The 20979-nt window shown below is 31.2% G+C and overlaps 1 pseudogene; it reads right to left on the bottom strand.

The window, feature by feature from the left end:
* Positions 1–19502: 19502 nt before the first annotated feature.
* Positions 19503–20651, bottom strand: LOC121366295 (annotated as a pseudogene).
* Between the last annotated feature and the right edge of the window lie 328 nt (positions 20652–20979).

Raw genomic sequence — 20979 nt, 5'->3', positions numbered from 1 at the left:
GATCTGAAAAATTATTATAACTATCCTTTAATTTCTTTGTTATTATTGTTAAAATTTTTATTATTATTTTGTCATTTAGGCACTATGAGGAAAAGGGAACTATTATTCTCATGTCACATCAGGGCCTCCTACTAGAAATCACGTAAGTATCTGTCACTGGTTATTGTCTGAATGCTGTGTCATTGTGTGTAAGGGCTGTCACTATAAAATTTATACTAGGGACATTAATAATGCGGTACTGTCACTATAAAGTTATAGTAGAACATTAATATCCTGCATTCCTTCTTTAAATGTAAATAAAACCTATATATGCAGTTCATAGTAATTAGCATGTACAGTGACATTGTACTTTTTGATTGTACTTATGTATGTGTATAGATATGTTGTGGCCCAAATGACACAGATCAGTAAGAAACAATTTTAATAGAGATTGTGTCATGATTCTAGCATTCAAATTAAGGGATAATTAGTAAACTATAGTTAGAGTTTTTAGTTGGTTATCATCTTTACTTTTGCAAAAGCATTTAGGAAGAATTTCTGTCATTGTTTGTTTTAACAATTAGTATTAATTTGTTTTCAAACTTGTGGTACTATACTACATAAACATAATCTTGGGCATTTCTACACTCTAGTGTGTGATGAAAGTGCTACCAGTGGAAAAGTCAATTCCATTATGTCTTCCACAATGATTATGTGTGGAATGAAAGAGCAAAAACTGCACAAGAAAGTCAGTTAAAAGGGATTCTCTTGTTCATAATGAGGAAAGCAGTAAAGATCTTAGAGGGAAATCACTATTCCTATTAGTGTAGTAGCTGTAGTTGGACCCATGTCGTTCGGGGATTATGATATTTTATTGAATTAACTGACACATCTAAAGAATCACTTTTGAGTTGGGACATCTGTTTTTCTTAACACACACTATGGGTAGTATGGATGTGGGACACTCCATTTCAGTATAAGAGTGGAGAAAACCAATCATTACTTGACACGAGAAGGAGTTGATGCTGTCAAAGCTGGTAGCCAAGGGACGATACCTCAAGTGGATTTACACTTAGTGTTCTTTTGAGTTCTTTATTGGTCTACAATTACACTCAAGTTCCAAAAAACGTGAACAACTTAAATCAAATGACGTATCCTATTTGATTATAAAATTATATAGGGAAAGCCAGCAGGAATGTAGTAATGTTATATATTTTTTTAAATTTTTTAAATTTTTTTTGAGCTTTTTCAATTTTTTAGTGGAGTGCATGTTAAAAATTTGATAGGATGTTTCCTGCCTATGGACTATATGGTTGTAATAAACACAACATAGTTTCTAGCTTCCATTCAAGGTTTTCTTAACACAACATGTGTTACATTTAGTTTCATCATCAATTTAGCTAAAGCAATTGGAAGTAGAGGATCTAAAAGAATAAGCTCTTTCAAACAGATAGCTCCATCATTTCTTTTTGGGATATAAGAGAGGCTCTTCTAACCAAGTGAATTCTCAGGAAGTCACTGTAATTTCGGAGATTATTTGGGTTAGAAAGAGGTGATTATTTTTAATTATGTAATATTATATAGGATAGCTTCCATTTTGTAGAGGTTTTAGCAGTTCCAGAACATTTTCCAGTTGAGAACATACAATTCAAGGCTAGCAAAGTCTTCTGGGAAATTTTGCAATCTTTAGATGCAGAAATGATAACCCTCCTCCATGCTGCTGATCTATGTTGTTGCTAACATTGACAATCCAAAGTACAGGGGGGAAAAATTAATCCAGAATTTTTTTTCAAAGAATAGAGCATGTGTGCGATAAAATTTTTAAAAGGATGCAAAACCAACAAAGAGGTTACACTGAAGAGTAGCTTTAATGAAGGGAATACGTAATTGTGTATCTTATGAAGCAAAAAGTTTTATCATCGATGAATGTTGAGAATTCACAGAGAGATGCGAAAAATATATGTTGATGCTCTCAATTCAGAAGATGGTATATTCAAGAATTGGATCAGGTTGGATAAACGCTATGAAAAATCTGTACGAGTTCGGCTCATTAGGAAGAGCAAAAGATATGTACCAGGAAGAATTGAGGTGCCTCTTTCAGTTTCCTGATTGAAGAAAAGGTGAAATACAAGAAACATTCATGACAGGAAGGCCCTATGAGCAGTCTATGAGAGCTGTTTAAAAACAAAAACTAACCAGAGCTTGATGGTGATGTGGATAGAGATGCTTTATCTAAAAGAAAGCTCGAAGAAACTGAATGTATGTTACAATAATGTAGAAAAAAATTATTCTTATATACCATTGTACATAGATTATAGGGAAACTTTGTCCATATGTCTAATGGTAGGTGTAATGGTGGTTCTTTTGTACCAATACTGTGAAGTGAACAAAACAAAGAGTCTCAAAAAAAGATGTCAAGAATTGCTTGAAAACACTCTAAAAACTTAAAAAACTTTTTAATCCGGGGGTCCTAGAGAAACCCTTCTCCTGAAATTAAATTTCAAGATATTGACCACTATTTTTGAAAAAATAAAGCAAGCAAAGATACTTTGAACAAAGGCAAAGGAACCAGCTCCAAAAAGATGCATTTAAAGATTTTTGCAGGAAGTACGTTTTCCCTGAATTAAAATGACAAGAATAATGTTAATGTAGAACCTTTGAAGAAGAAAGGAAGCGAATGTGGTCAACTCTCAGTCTCAGAAGCAGTTATGATAAACCAGCTACAAAGCAAAAAGACAGAGCTAGAACAAACAGCAAAAGTTCCACAATTAAGGGAACAATATGAAGTAAATTCAATTGGCTCGTTTACTCTATAACATTTTCATATTTTAACTGTAGAAAGAGAATAAGGATGTTAAATGGAGCAGCTACAAAGTTGAAAAATCAAAGGTATCATATTATTATGTATACTCTTATTATATTGGCCATATACAAGTGAAACAGGGCAAAAAAAATGGAAAATACTCTGAATGTTTGCAAGAAGCAGAACACACAGATTAGAGAGTTATCCTCAGCAGAAAACAGATAGTTGAAACAAACAAACATGAATTGGAGACGCACTTTAAAGAACTAACAGGTATGCTTTGAAAGAGCAACACGGGATTATTGAAAACCTTCAAAAACAAAACACTGGAAAACTTGGGGTAGGTAGTATAATTATTGTGTGTGGTTGTTCTGTTCTGTGTCATGGTTGGTATAAGTTTTAGATGGGTAATTATGAATCAGGGACTGTTCCACTAAAACAGAACAGAATACTGGATAATTTTTAATTATAATATTGAAATTATGATACAATAATTTTAAAAATTATGATTTGAACAATATGAGTAAATCATTCATTTTGGTTCAGTTTTACTCTATAATATATACACATATTTTGTCTTTAGAAAAAAGGAGAATTGGGTGTTAAAAACCAGCTACAAAGTGAAAACTCAAGGTATCATATTATTCTGTACTACTCTATTAGATATGGATATATGAAACAGAAATGGAAAATGCGCTAAACGTTTGGAAGAAGGAAAACAAAGATTAAGAGGTTTCTCAGCAGAGCATGTGTTGAACAAGCAAAGATTGCCTTGGAACAAGAGCTTAGAAAACAACATAGAATATGAAGAACTTAAAAATAGGATTGACTTTTGATCAGATAATGAAGCACAATTAAAAGAGAATTATCTATCTTGCAAATAAAAATAAACCGATTACAAAGTAGTAGCCATTTTATATAAATCCTAAAAAATTAACAACTATTTTTCAAAGGAAAGGTATATTGCAGTAAGAAGAGTACAATACTGAAGAAAACCTTTTGTGAACAATATTTTACTGAAAACGTCTTTCTATACAGCTACTAAATTATTTATTGTGGATCTTGTGCAGTTCTAAGGTATTGTATTTAATTGCTTGACTTTCTAATACGTATACATCTTCCATGTTATAATCTGATATAAATAATTACGTTTGTGATAGCTGAACATGGAATAAGATAGGCAATTAGTGCGTATATGATAATAAACTACCTTAACCAGAGTTGATATGTGTTGTACGTGCATGATGTTTGTATTTTTTTAGTCATGCAATAATGTGATTGTGTCAAAGAACATGGCAGACAACACCTTGTGTATGCAGTGAGTTGGTGTTTAATTGAAGTATTGTGACTAATAGGTTTATGACCATGGAAATAACCTTTTGTAATTACAAGATCCCTTCATATTACTCCTCCTGAGTTACATTAAGAATGGCACATCCACGTCCACTTAAATTTACGGACATTCTAATCAAGGATTCATCTGGGTTAATACTACCTTATCAGCTTCTCCATGTGGAGTGGTATTCCTCTTAAGGACTATCTACATGAGTAGCTGGTCATAAATTGTAGAATGATACAAGCTGTGTAAATGAATGATAAATAGTGCAAAAGATAGACTAAGGTAACCCTTGTAATATCATGCTTTACACAGCGATTTTTTCAAAATTTTATAACCGTCAATGTGCATCATTGTTCTCCAAACTGAAAACTGCATATTCCGTTCCACTACCACATGAGTTACGATTCAGTAAATTTAACTTGCATGCTTATACAAGTCGTTCCTGTGAAGGAGGGTCTATAGGTAAAAACAGCAATATATTCATTCCAATGGGTGAAATGCTCCTATATTACACCCCTGACTGTGTTGGAACTTTTATAAAAACATATTATTTACATGGGGTCAGATTAAATTCGAAGCTGTTATGGGACTTTAACTTGTATTTACTAATTTTTATTTTCCCAGTCTTGTCTCTATTTTAATTTAGATCTAATTCTTTGAAATAAACTTTTTAACCGTGTGTGTAAATAATCAGCGATTACTCTCTGAAATTAATAAGCAGCCCAGCCTTATGATGAAGGGGGACGACGTCATCAATATTAAGGGTTGGGGTGGCCTTCACTGATAGTCAATATGGGTGGGACATATTCCGCCATCTGGGAGTTAGTACTAAGAAGGAAGCAACTATGGCCTCTATTTACTTCGTTTGGCCTCTCTTGCTGTAATTACCTATAAGAGGTGAAAGTGGGAACGCTGGAAGCAGTTTACTTGCTTCAAGTGAGTAGACTTGTACCAATCAGTGCTGGTTGGAGGACAGTATTACGACATCACAAATTTATTAGTTGGTTTAACCAATTATATAGTCTTTTAGGTTGCAGCATTTGAATCTGTGAGAAATAGTAAAACATCACAATGCTTTCCTAACTGAAATATACCTAATGGACAGTCACATATGTAATAAAGTGCTAGGTCTATGCAGATTCGTTTAAACATTTCATGGTGTAGAAGATGCTGGACTATGTGGTGAGGACTGCCTATGTATAGTCCTATGTATTGTACCTTTATGAAAAGTCATCCATAAACTGTTAATTCATAGTAATAGTAATCAAAAAACAACACATGTTGTCAGCACTTTTAGTATGAATCGATTAAAAAACTAATTCCATTATAACTGCACATAATTAAACTACAATAACAACACATATTGTCAACACTGGTAACATATTTAATTTGTAGGAATATGTACAAAACCTAGCAACCAATCTAGTACAACTGTGTGTCATAATGAAAACAACACATAATCAAGCTACAATAATGTAATCAAAACAACACATGATATTGTCAACACGCATTTTTAATTGTGGTCATATGTACCACAACCTAGTGTCCATGTATTGATAAACAACCAATGTATTTTGAACAATATAACATCTTTATTTTCTTTTATTCAAGTAACTGTATTATTTTGGCTGCCTCATTAGACTGTTTTGTAAGGAGTCTAACCACTAGCAGCTTTCAGTAAAAATTCTCTTTTCATGAACAAAAGATAAGGTGGGTGAATGCATGAAATATTATAGGAACATCTGTTAAGTTAATATGATCCTAAGGATACAATTGGTATATGGATTATGTTTGTTAGTATGTTGTTTTATTGAATAGTATTGTGTGTTGTATTTTGATAATCAAAAATAACCATGCAATAAGAATAAAAACTGTCATTATACACTGACAGACATCATATAAACCAATGATATCTACCACAAGTTTATGCTAAAATGATATATGTTTGTACTGAGTAAAATTTCTACTGAGTTAATCTCTTATACGTGATCATATATCCATCTTCTTTTACCTCGATGATAGCACAATTAAAACATTTAGGATAAGTTTATTAAAATATGTTATTATTTTAGTTGTACTCCGATGTATAATTTTTAAATTGTTAAAACCGATAAGAAAATAATGTGATGCTATTAAAACATATCCTAATCGCTATTTATAACACTTTAGGGATTTTCTAATCATGATCGATATATTTCAGGGGAGATCTAGTATGGATCATGTACATGCCAAATGTTAAAGGAACTCCAATTGCACTGACACCAGGATGGATAGAGTTACTTTGGTATAGGGATCAAGAGTTGATAACATGACTTTTTTGGTAGTTTCTCTTACTCCTCCTCATCTTATCTGGAGATGTTGAACTCAACCCTGGACCTAAAAGAGGTAGCAATTATACTATTAGATATCTTACAAAATAAATGAAAATAAATGTTTGTAATATGAAAAAAGATTTGTTGATTTAGCCATTGCTTATAATAACAGAATGAGACAGGCACCAAGGTATGTATTAAGAAGTAGCAATCATCACACTGTCTTGTATAACATTTTGATTGAATAATGTTAGAGTTATGAAAATTCTATTAACATGTTATTAGAATTTTACATAGATTGGTTCAAATAACCAATTTATTTTTGCAATGTCTAGTACTGGATATAAAATCATAGCTGTATTAAATGATAATACTGTTTGCAAAAGAGATGCTAGACATAGTATTGCTGCATTCTGAAATATAATTACATTGTGATCTCTATTTTCTTATAGATATTTCTAATGTTTAAAGATGGCTCCTGATAAACATACTCTAATCAATCTGGTTAGAGCTGATGTATCTAACAAATGGGAGGAAATGGGTCTGGCTCTCAAAGTTACAAAAACTTTTGGGAAGGTTATCAAGTACTTTAGCAGATAACATCAAACTTGCTAGGTGATTGAAAATGGTATAAGTACTCAGTCATCTCTGTCACTTGGGAGACAATGATCTCAACCATTGAAGGCCTATTATTAATAACAAGAGTAAAGTGATGAATTACGTCATCACCGAGGCTAGTTGATATAAGAGTAATTGATTAACTTTAATTGTTTTTAATGCTATTTGTATTTGCAGTGATAATTTATGCATACTTTCTTATACATGCTTTAGGATAGTAGGGTGGGAGTTACAACAAAGATGCATTTCTTCCCAGACCACATGTATATGAGGCACTTTAAAAAATACAACAACAATAATATTCCATATGTCCTTTTTATGAAGCATAATCAAGTTGTGAATTATTTCAATTAATTTGGTTATCTGCATTTGTCATGTAGAGACATCTATAGTGTTGCAGAATGGAGAGGCTACTAAACATTTCTGAAACAAATTGATGTAGGTTTAATTACTTCACACTTTACTGATTTCCATGTTATTAATTGATTTGTAACAGATGGAGACACACTCCTTATTACCAGAGGAACAGTCAGAAAGAAATAGTGAGTTAGGATTGGAAAGATGATGATATAACATCAGAGTATACTAAGTGAGTCTTTGGATCAACATTATAAAATGTACTTAGTATAAACCATACTCAGACTGTTGATTTGATATCTGATCAAGAATTTTAGTTTAAAATTATTAATATTATACAAATTAGAAAATTTACTATTACAGTTGAGAGAAGCAGGTTCTAACTTTTTTTACTTTAAGTTGGGTTTTGAGCTTGAGGTACTGTTGCCACACTGTACTATGGTGTCTCCATTTTTGTTTTGATTTTAGATTAATAATTATCAGAAATATATCACTGTACAAATTGGTCAGTTAAATTACAAATTATTAACCAATAAAGTTTTAGGTTATACACTGAGGTTGAGGTAGGCATGTGATTTAATATACTGATGAACACAGGCCAGAGTGTATAAAGACATAGCTACCAAGAACCGACTGTGTATACATGACTGATTGTCTCTTGTTAACTAATCAGATTGTTTTCATTTTATTGATGTATTAGATATGCTCCATTTACTACTTTAAATACATGTTTGTTATGATCTGCATATTAGCTTTAGCTAATAACGGAAATGTTACCATTTTTATTTGTAATAAAAAATAATGGGCTTGTTATCTATGCTTTGTCTGCAATATACATAAGACCACAGGATGTATCATTGTTTTAGTATATAAACATTAATTTAAAAATAGTGAGATTTTAGCTCTTATTGTCATTACAACATAGTAAATATTGCGTCTAGGGGGGATGTATGTCAATATTTTTTAACAATCAAATCACTTAGTGGTATATAAGATCAAATTAATTGCACACTTCTATGCTCTAGTTTCTGACAGCCAGTATACACGTGGAAAAGCCATTCCATTATGCCTTCCCAATGATTGTGTATGGGATAAAAAGAGTAAAAACTTATACGATAAAGCAAATTGAAAGGAATTCTCTAGTTATTAATGAGGAAGCAGTGAAAATCTTAGAGGGAATCACCAATCTATTTGTGTAATAGTGTGGTTGGACCATATCGTTCTGGGAAGTCCATATTTATTGAATCAACTGATACCATCTAAAAATCGGTTTTCGAGCCTAGGACATACAATGGTTTCAAAAACCAAAGGGTATATGGATGTGGGATACACCATTTCAAACATACTCTTAAAAGTGGGAAAAAAGTGACGATCATTTTACTTGATACAGAAGGAGTTGATGCTATTGAATCAGGTACCCGAGGGGATACTCAAGTCTTTACACTTAGTGTTCTTTTGAGTTCTCTGTTGGTATACAATTCTACTCAAGTTTCAAAGCGTGAAAACTTAAATCAAATGACGTATCCTATTATCTTTGATGCCTTTGTAGAAAGGCAGCAGTATTGTAGAAATGTTACACTTTCTGTTATTGATAGAGTACATTGGTATACTATGATATATATGTTTATGCATAGCACCATTATTGGTGAAGTTAACATAGTATTTAGTTTTCTGTCCAATCAATTGTTTCTTAACTGCATGTATTGCTTTTAGCTTCATTGTAAATTTAGCTAAATCAATTGCAAGTAGAGGACCAGCAGCAATAAGCTCTTTCAAACGGATAGCTCCATCATTTTTTTGGGTATTTGAAGAGATGTTCTTCTTCAACCAGTAAACTCTCAAGGAATTCCCTGTAATTTTCGAGATTATTTGTTGGAAGAGGTAAGTAGTTTTAATATAATAAACTATATGGGATTGCTTCAATTTTGTATAGATTTTAGCACCTCCAAAACATTTTTCCAGGTGATGACATACAAAGTCAAGCTAGCAAATACCTTCTAGACTTTTTTACTCATTTAGACGCAGAAAACTATACCTCCTCCATCTACTAAACCTCATATTGTTGCAAACATTGATGATCCAAGATACAGAAAAGAAATCGATCCAGATTTTTTCAGAAAGTAGAGCAAGTATGTGCTAAAATTTTAAATGAATGCCAACCAAAAAGAGGTTACACTGAAGGTAGCTTAATGAATGGAATACGTAAGTTGTGTATTATGAAGCAAAGTTATATCATGAATGATTGTACTGTTGTAGAATTACAGAGATGCTAAAAATATATGTTGAGGCTCCAATTCAGAAGATGGTATTCCAAGGATTGGATCAGCTTGGGATCAAGCTATGAAAAATCTGTATGAGTTTGCCACAAGCAGAGCAAAAGAGATGGTACAAGGAAGTGATGAGTAATCTTCAGTTTCCTATTGAAGAAAGTGAAATACAGAAGCGTCATCAAGAGGCTCGTGAACGGTCTACAGAACTGTTTTAAACAACTAACAGAGCTTGATGGTGATAGAGATGCTTATCAAAAGAATTTTGACGAACTGGATGTAAGTATAATAATTTAATATATACACTTTGTATTGTATACATATAGGCAACATTTGCTACCTATTCTAATGGTAGTTGTAATGGTGGTCTTTTATACCGTATTGTAAAGATAACAAACAAGAGTCTCAAAAAAAAATGTCAAGAATTGCTTGAAAACTCAGACTTATAAGCATCTTGATCCAGTCCTAGAAAAACTTTCTCATAAAACACAAAGACCAAGAAATTGGTAATGTTATTGATGAAATTGAGAAAACTTACAAAGAACAAAGCAAAGGACCAGCTCAAGAAGATGAACTTAATAAGTTCAAGAAAGTAAGTTTTCATTAAGTAACATCAAAGTTAGAAACTTAAAGTGAAATGACTTACGTAACATCAAATAATAGAAACCTTAAAGAAGGAAGAAGAACAGCAAAAGTCTTAACGTAAACAATTGGCTCAACTCATAACATTTCCATGAAGAGAAAGTACGGAATGAAACAACCAGCTACAAAGTGAAAAAAAGGATCAATTATTATGTATTGGAACAAGCAGAACAAAATATTGAAGCAATATCTCAGCAGAAGAATAATTTTGAACAAACAAACATTAACTTGGAGGCACGTTTGAAAGAGCTACAGGCATGTTTTGAAGAGCAACCAAAGGATTAATGAAAACCTTAAAAAAACAATAAACTAGACTTTGGATTGTTTTAGTGGGTGTGTGTGTTATTTTGTTTATTAGCTGTCATAATAGGCATTATGAGTAGTGCATTTTCATGGAACAGAACAGTGGAATGAATACTGGAATGCAATTTTAATTATAATTTGAAATTATCAATTCATATAAATTTAGTAATTGTAATTGGATTTTAATAATTATTAATGTTTTGCTTTTTTAACAAATTATGGATTTATATTGATCATCACTGTTTAGTGGTTGTTATAGTTGTATAACATGATAATGTGCCTTCAATCAAGCTAGTCCAAAACTTTGAATAAGAAGGCATTTTGCTTATCTCTCAGACACACATGGATTTTATCTTGTATCCTGTAGTTGATGTGGCAGAAAAGCGGCCACTTAGCCTGATACATACAAAAAAGGAAGTTAAATAGTACTATGGATTTTAGATTTTCATAGCATTTTCAAAGTGAGTCTGTGTAATGTCTCCAGCCACAAAATATCCCCACTACTCTTCATACTGAATAACTACATCATAATAAGGTGGACAAGTTGGTTTAGCATATTTTTTTCTCAACTTTCATTTATTTTACAAAAATACTAGAGGGTATTATACAAGATAAACAAGATGATGTGGAAAGAAAGGTTGCCATGTTGTAGGAGTGGAAGTAATGAATGGTAGTACTGCTACCTTTATGTGGAAATGCTTCTTGAAATGCCTTGTCACCAGAGCTACAGAGAATGTCTTGTTCCAGAAAAATAAAAAAAAGATTGTTATGTACCCTATCTAGAACAATATAACAGAAAGTGTGCAGGAAGTCATAAGAAATCAGTTAGGGATTAAAATTGTGATCTACACATGTATATATGCCACTGAAAAACATTGCCATGGTAACCATTAGATAGCAACATTACCATTATAATAAATACCATTAATAAGAAAAGAAGTCATTTGATATAATAGAAGAGTAGTCGCTGCTCTGGTTATGGAACACATTTTTAAAAACAAAGTATTGATTTTTTCATGGATGAGGGAATTAGATAAAGATTTAGGAGGATCCCAGACAAAATGAACAGTAAGAGAGATGGAGAATTAGATGGGATTGGTACAATTTAAAGAGAGTCTCAATGTTTAAATTAAAAGAATTTTCGCTTCATGTGTGTCACACTCTTTGAGTTTGCAGCTTTTGGAAGCCTTTTAACTACCACCCATTGAGCCATCATGTATTTGAACCTTCATGGAGGTTATACAATATAACTGTGTATAATACAATGTTAGATACTACTGTTTATGCTAGTTGTGTCAATTTTATGATGGTTAGAAACACCCCATGACTTTTTTCATAGTATAATAAGATGCAAATTGAAATTAGCTGAAGGTAAAGGACAAAATTTATAAAATTTAACGTATCATGATCAAGTTTACAATATAAAAAATAAACTCTATTGAAGGTAAGGGTTTGTAACTGGTGACTTTTTAAATACAGTCAAAGTAAGCAGTATATGTGAAGAGGTTATACATGATCACTATACTGTGATTACATAAAAACTTGGATTATATTACCAACAAGGACCTTGTTAACCAATATAATTTTTTGTATGATTATAAAATATTTTAGGAATGAGCTTGAAGAACAAACTCACTAGCACTATTAGTAGTATACAATTGTCTTTATGGATATTTAAATCTCAGCTCAATATATATATATAATGTATCAATACTACAACATTTTGTGTTAAAATCTACATTTGAATGTATTAACAAATATGAATACCAAAGTACTTTAATATATATATATATATATATATATATATATATATATATATTATATATATATATATATACTAAATGTAATAACAAAGGCTGATAAGCTACTTGATCCTGTTAGTCTATTCTTATATGTAGACATATTAGAAAGATTTTTACAACTGTTATATCCATGGAAGTAAATCAGTTGATATATATGTATATATATAAATGAAACCCAGTAGTGGTATATCTTTGGAATACATATATATATAATTAGTCATTCGTGTGCACAAATTAATTAGTAGTTAGCAACGTACTCCTATATTGAATACGCCCCTGTTTTGGCTATGGCTGCCAGAGATCATTTTTTGGAAAAGATTTTAGATGAAAAACATCTCTTAATGAGTTATGTGAGCACATTAGACTCGGTACAAAGTGGTATGTATTTGGAGTGCTCCTCAAATTAGATGAAAAAAAGCTTGAAGCTATGATCAGGACCCAAATAAACGTCTTGAACGTAAAGTATTACAAATGTTTCAGTTGTGGCTTAATACCACAGCCAATGCGACAAGGAGACAAGTTATTGATACTTTGGCGAAGGAAGTCATTGGAGAGATTGTTCTTGCTGAAAAACTACACAAAAGCAATAGAGAAAGAGAAGATCCTGATAGTAAGTACAACATATAATAGTATCATTAATATAATATAAAGTATCTATGCTAGACAAAACACTTTATAATTATAAAGTAATAGATAAAAAGCCATGCTCATTACATATTATTTGACTGGCATAATTACCATCTCTTAATAATAAAAGATAACTAAGTTTTTCAGAATGTATATAGTGAAATAGTCTTGCAGGTCAAACCCTTTGCTTCCTTTCTTTCTAAAAAAGAGTCTGGTTTATAAGACTAGTCTGGAGTTGGGATAGAAGACTATAGCTATTGTCTAGAATGGCTAGTAACAGCACCAATTAAGTTATAATACACAAAGACACACACATATAATTAAATTATATAGTGTTTTAGTATATAATAATATATAAAATCCTTAATTATATACAAGAATCAGAAATGCAAACAGCTTCAAAGCTTATAATATTAATGTTAACAAAGTAATTGTATGTAGTGTTTGACATCATTATATTAATATCATAGATTAAATGTTGTTTGTATTTTGTCACTTAGCTATATCTAGCTTTTCTGCATGTAAGATGATCAATATTTATCCTAAGATTGTTTTGGACATCATTGTTAGTAGTAGTGGATCATTTTAACACAACGATTGTTATATGAATTTCATGTCACATATTAGTTTCTCCTTTTAAGGTTCCATGTAGTGATAGATAAGAGTTGTAAACAGATATCATACAATGTTCATATTATAGTAAACATTGTTGTAATTAATGTTATACTTAATTAATATTCATTAGCTGTATAGACTAATAAACTTTAATTAACAATATAAGGTAAAGGGAATTGTTAATATGACCTTAAACACTAAATAATACCATAATATAGACTTTAAATTTGATCTATGTATATACATGGCAATGATTGATACTGTAATGTTTGCTAGTATATAAATACATAAGTAGTACATTATTAATAATATTATTTGTTAATTATTTACATATGGCTATAGTAAATATATATGTTTACAAACTCACTGAATGAAATTAATAATCTATATATATGTATATTGTACTTGTTTACCTTAACTTTACAAATCACCACATACAGAAACTAATGAGTGTCATACTTTACATGAAACTCATGCACATAACAATTTGATGTTAAAATGACACATCATCTTTAGTAAAAATGTTAAGACTGATACCAATTAATTCGGCAATACATGTATTGACTGCCAACACATTTAGCAACTAATGAACATTCTAAAATATCTAAACATTGGTATATTAAAATTAAAGTTTTGCAACCAATGAAATTAATCTTCAAGAATTGATTGCCAAGTGCTAACATGTACATAATGCAACCAATAAATTTGATTATCACTCTTGTGAGCACTGCATCAAGAGGTATAATGTTATTCTTAGAAAGAGAAAATTTCACTTACATGTTGCTGATGCATGAAATGTTCTGTCAAAACTCACCAACTCTTACAACTACTCTTTTACCACAACAAATTATCCTCAAATAATTAGGATATTAATTGTGTTACAATTATGTACTTTTCTTCATTGAAATCATCTCTCTTTAACTGAACGAGCATAAAATTAAATATTTTTTATAACATCTCAGCATAGGATGCATGCCAATGGTAATGATAAATTGTTATCAAAGTATGAGCATTTTGTCATTTTAACGATTGTCTTTGTTACCCTAATCTCATCAATATCATGTAAGCCCAATATTGAGTTACCACAAAGCCAAAAAATCTGGTCTAATTCAGTGTGTATAAAGTCAACTAGAAGCCAACAATGTACTCTTTGTAGTTTATGTCCAATAATTGAAATTATGAGGGAGAGGTAGATACTATTTCAACTTAACTAACTGGGTTAGTTTCAGTTGAAATAGTAAACTGCTTATAGTTTTAATTGAAGCCATGATCAATTACTATGTTTAAAAGTGGGTGTAAAAGCAATGTGGTTATAGATGCAACTAGTTGGCTTTATGCATTTTTTAGTTACACTAGTTTTGGTCTTGTAGCAAGTTGTAGGAATTCTTCCAAACTTTCCTAACATGCATTTAATGTTTCTTGCATGAAACAGTTAACTGGTCTACATTTTTGACAGTTAATAGACTTGTGATAATGATTCTAATGTACTTATAATAAGTCATCTTTTGATCTCTTACAATAGATCTTTCAAACTCTTTGAGCCATTACAATTTATCACGTAAAGAATTAGAGAGAGAGTGTGACGATGGTCTTTTTATTGAAATTTCACAACATGTGAATGACTACACATCAGTTGGTGATAGTCTCAATTTGTCACGTGATACATTGGAGAAAATTTCTCAAGAAAAGAAAACTGGCATAGCAAGAAAAAATGCTGTACTGTGGGGACTGGAAAAGAAAAAAATGGAAGTGCTGCTACTGCTATAGAACTGTGAAAGTTTTTTTGAAATTAGAAGATCGTTTTGTTGCTGAAATAATTTTGAAATACCTTTCAAAAGAAACTACATCAGAAGAACATCAAATGCCATGTATTCTTGTTCTGAGAAGGCAAAAGAATGTTATCCAAAACTGGGCAGTTTAACAGAGAGTGAGCAGGAGGCGGTGAAAAATAGGCTGATGGATGAGAATCGTGATGTACGTGAAGCTTATACTTTTTTTATATCCAATCATAGATTCTTTTAAAGAGCGTGAAGTTGACCCAAATGATGTTCAATCTTTGTCCATAGCTTTGGGGCATTAGAAGGTAGCCAGCAGCCTTCCTGCAGTGTTTTAATTTTGCTGACACTAGTATTAGTGGTGTATTTTCTGAGTTAACCAAGCATTGTACATGGTTCAAATTAGAGTTGTTTTGTCAAGTTATTGTGAAATATAAAGGCGAGAAAGCTGAGAAACAATACTTGAAGACATATGAAGATGATCACTCTACTCCCTATTTAAAATCGTTCAATTTTGAAATACCATGTACTTCATGCCATGATCAATCTCAATGTAGTCTTCTCCTTTTCAAAGTGTCTGGTGATCTTTACATAACTGGTAAAGAAGTGAAAGCTATCCAACGAAAACACCTTGCAAAATTGCTGGGTTTTAAAAAAATAGTGCTCTCTTACACTTCGAGAATTACAATGATGGCTGTATTGAATTGGTATTTTAGTCTTCCTAGACTAAATATTCACCGAAAGCTCTCCTAAATCTCAGATGCTTACATATACAGAATGGGATGAATCACTAAATTGTTATAGAGTTAATACTGATATAGTCAATGTCTTGTAAGTATATTATTGCTTCCTTGTATTTCATATATATAATCATTCTTTTGATAGATCATATTCAGAGAAAGCAGAAGTATCACTTTTTATGAAGTTGTTACAGGAAAAAGAGGATGCTCTTAGTGAACTTACTGTGTCATTGGAAAGAGAAGTGCAAAAGCAAAGTCAGTTGATTTTTAATGTGTTTTATTACAAAAAAAATATGTTATTTAAGTATTTTACTACGTTTTTTGTGTTTCAGTAAATGGAAACAGTATTTGATTAAAATTATCTGTAAGAAAAAAATAGAAACAGTATATAGTCCTTTCTTCTCACCATGGCTAAATTTATGCCAATTTTGGCAGTTAATTCCAAGAGCTAAAAACAACACTGTCTAAAAATTTATCTTTTAAATGGCCATGCATAACAATTGACTGTGCATGCAGTCTCTTACAACTGTTACAAAATATTATATCATTATAGAGAGTCTTAATCTTCCTTTCAAAGTCAAAATCATCATCATCATCACTAGAAAGAAAATTTGTACATGGTAGCCACATTCTGTCTTCATTGTTTGTCATCACATGGTCATGCCATTAACCTGGTGTGTGAAAAAGTTTGATGAATTTTTTTTGCAATATATAATTACAATTTGGTGCAAAAATTTTCCTGGTGACCACTCTGTGGTATCTAAGACTATCCAATCAATAATATATGTCAATGCCATAATTTCTTTATTTTTTAGGAAAACAACTAACTCTACAGGAGCATGGTGATGTTCAGAGGGAGATCCATACACATTCCTCTCAACCTGAAAGAAAGCATAAATTAATTGATCCTGTCCAACATGAGATTAAGAAACCAGCTTATGATGTTGAGGAGCTATCATTCAAACTCAAAAAGGAAAAGTGATTCAAACTTCGAAGATGAAAAAGCATCAAAGAAACCACGTGAGAGAACATTTTCGTCATACTAATATCATTTTGACACAGAGATGCTACTATATACTAAATTTAGTAGTGGCATTTCTTTGTATACAATTGTAATGATATCAATTTTTTTTTATAGTATTGGATGATGTCACCAACAATCAAACTACAGTTTATTTACAACATGAAACTGCTACAGTAAACCAAACTGATCAAGAGTTGAAAACATGATCTCAAGAAAATGGAAGGTAACTGTGTCTTCTCATGTTGAATGACTTCAAAGTATGTTGAAAGATGCACACAGAAAAGAGATTGCTCAAAAAGATCAAAAAATAAATGACTTGAAAACATGCACTCAAGGATATGGAAGGTAACTGTGTCTTCTTATCTTGTTACATGTCTTAAGTATATTGAAAGATGGACACAAAGAAGAGATTGCTCTTAAGGATCTAGAAATAAATGACTTGAAAGGTGCTCTAAAGGAAATGAAAGTTATTGTTACTTTATTATGACTTCATTGTAATCATAAAGACAGCTTCAAGTTACAGTTTTAAGTTATTAGGGGGGGGGGTCTATAGTATTAATGTGAAAAAGCAATGGTTATTATATTTATGATATACCTTAAGTTAAAAAAATATTATATTTATGATAACTTAAATATTATTAATTTATTACTAAATATTGGTTAATTTATTACTTAAATATTTGCTATTGTAGATTTTCAAAAGAACAAGAATCAAAGATAAAAAAGAAAATGTCAAGAGAACTTGAAGAAATAAAATACTTGAAAAGTACTTAAACTGTGAATAGTTAATGTACTGTGAATTAGTTTACATGTATACTAAATTATGTTTACATGTATACTGCATTATGTTTACATGTATACTTCCATTATGTTTACATATATAATTGCATTAGGTTTACATGTATACTACATTATGTTTACATGTATACTTGCATTATGTTTACATGTTACTGCATTATGTTTACATGTATACTACATTATGTTTACATGTATATGGCATTATGTTTACATGTATACTACATTATGTTTACAATGTACATACATTATGTTTACATGTATACTGCATTATGTTCATATTAGATCCAAGCATCAGAAGTCAGACAGGAGCTTGAGGTGGAAAGTAAGTATTAGTATGCATTTTAGTATTTATATCTTTTGTTTTTAGATGCCATAGGAAAATATCTTAGAGATTTTAAGTTCCCAAAAATTTTATTTGCATACAGTTATTTAATCTATATGTATTTAATGCTATTATATAAATAAGCCTTTTTTTATTAAAGGAGACATTCCAAGTGTTAAATTGGGGGGGGGGGGTGGGGGGGTGGGGGACACTGATAGCACTGTTACTTCTTAATTCACCTACTGTGAAAAAGAATTGTGAAGAATTCATGAGGTCAATTAAAAAGGAAAACAGCAGCCTTTGGAGATTTTCCTCAAGCGATCATCTACTTGACAGCGTGTTGGCAGTTCTTGATAACATTGGTGGTATGTACAGTGAAGAAAACTTCATATATGGAATAGTCCACTCGATAGTGATTGTGTCTCCAAGCTAATCTCAGTATACTGGAATGTAAACAAAAAACCATAGAGTACCTATGTGTCTAAGTTGTCTCCCTCTCTTAAAAAGTCTAGAGATTTATTACTGCTGCTGTTGTTCTAAAAACACTACCCCACCGTCAAGACATTCAAGATATCTGGTTTGATATCAGCACATTACAGATAAAGATGTACCTCAACATATGCCTAATGATATCTCGTAAACACAACCCTTCAACAGCTGTCATTTAATCAAAAATGTCACAATATCACTAATGATGGGAGGAGAACAACTACAGAAATGTTCAACCAAAAGTAAACACACTGATTTGGCAAGTTGTTTTTGAACAACATTAGCAACTGTCACATTAGTATGTTTCACATTAGTATTCATATTCTTGTTTGTTATTGCTTACTATAATACTTAACCTTCTCTGTTAATTTACATATCATGCCATTATGACAATCACAAGATATTCTTAATCTTTTGACTTACATTGATTATTTACATTAACTATATGACTTTATTTTTATAGTTTTTCAATTTAAATAACAAAATAAAATTGAACAAAAAAAAAATTCTCATTTACTGCAAGTACTACATGATAGATTGAGCTTTCCTTAATTTTTTTATTTTTTCAAATTCAATGTATTATTGTTATATTAGTGATTAACATTTCAAAACAATTATAAGAGAACTTTACTAATTATTATTAGATAATATTAATATTACAATTTACTTTTAAGTGAACAATAATAATGTCTAACTAACAGCTACTTTCAGAATTAGGATCGTGTAAAAATGCTGTGACAGCAAATAAAAAAACACCACACCTCCTATTAACGTTACTAAATATAGAAAAACCATGACATAATGATGATATTGATTATAGGGATTACCCGTTCTCACTGAAATCTTCTGAGCTATTATTTTTCCTCCTAAAACAGCTAATGCAGTGCAAAGGGCATGACCCAGTGTCCCCCCTAATGTTACACCTACTGGATCCTAATAACTATATGAAGATACCATATATTTTTAAAGAACCATGTGTACATTTATTCTATCCATCCATGTTATTCATATCTAAACATACCTCACGAGCTGATAATATGTATTGTTGTGAGTTTTAGATCGTCCACCCCATTCAGCTAAAAATGTTAATACAAAGGCTTGAATAAAAAATAGGAGCAAAAATCAAGCCAGACATCGAAAATCTCCTATAAAGTGGAGGCTGAGTGAGAGTTGACCTTTTCTGGATCAGGGGGAGCATTTTGCTAAGAAAAAAATAAAAAGAGTCAAATTCTTTACTTCTGTTTATCATCATCTATCTATCCAACCATTAATACATCCATTTGTCCATCTATTCATCCATTTATCCACTATTCATCCATCCATTTTTACCATATCTTCTTTCTTTTTTCAGTTCTGCTGAAACCTCCTCAAACTCTTCCTTGTCCTTCCTCAGGATCATGTTCCCATCCTTCATGTAGCATCTTAAGACCAAATATCGCTAATAGCAATGTACATATATAAAATGTTACCCATCTATGTGTGTGTGTGTGTGTGTGTGTGTGTGGTGTGTGTGAGAAGAGAGAGAAGGAGCTCTTGATAAGTACAAAAACCATAATCCATCATTAACTAGGAATAAAAAAATGGCGAAAGATCCTAGACACACAGATAAAAAAGTCATAAATCCTAGAGCGATATTATAGCCCCAGCAAACACCAATAATCTTGAATATTTCATGGCCAAAATGGCAGCTATAAAAAAGGTCTGGTCTCCAATCTCAGGACACAATGATAACAGAAAGAGATGCTATAAAAGCATGTAAAAATCCAAACTGTAATCGATTACTAGCAATAGCTAATTCATTATTTCCTTCTTTAGATTTAATCTTCTCTTCTTTGATATCTACATAGTAGAGAATAGTATCAATAAATAATGACAACTTAGTCTGTTACATGTTAATATAAACTATTATAGCCCAGCTACTTGTCAAAATGGAGGTCTATCTTTTTTTAATATAGTAACAGTCAATAAATGGCTATAAGGAAGACTTTACTTAGTGACTGGTACACTTATAACATCACACTTATCAAATTAAAAAGGCTATTATTAAGTTATTACTAAGGATATTACAAATAAAGTCATTTAATTATATCAATGATCTCATACTCTAGTGTTAATACATTAATAAAATAATGATGTCATAAGGTTATCAATTTATCATAAGGTTATC

Source organism: Gigantopelta aegis, unplaced genomic scaffold (assembly GCF_016097555.1).
Source record: "Gigantopelta aegis isolate Gae_Host unplaced genomic scaffold, Gae_host_genome ctg5226_pilon_pilon, whole genome shotgun sequence".
Taxonomy (NCBI): domain Eukaryota; kingdom Metazoa; phylum Mollusca; class Gastropoda; order Neomphalida; family Peltospiridae; genus Gigantopelta; species Gigantopelta aegis.
The sequence above is the reverse complement of the archived record's forward strand: the minus strand, read 5'-3'. Positions and strand labels throughout refer to the sequence as shown.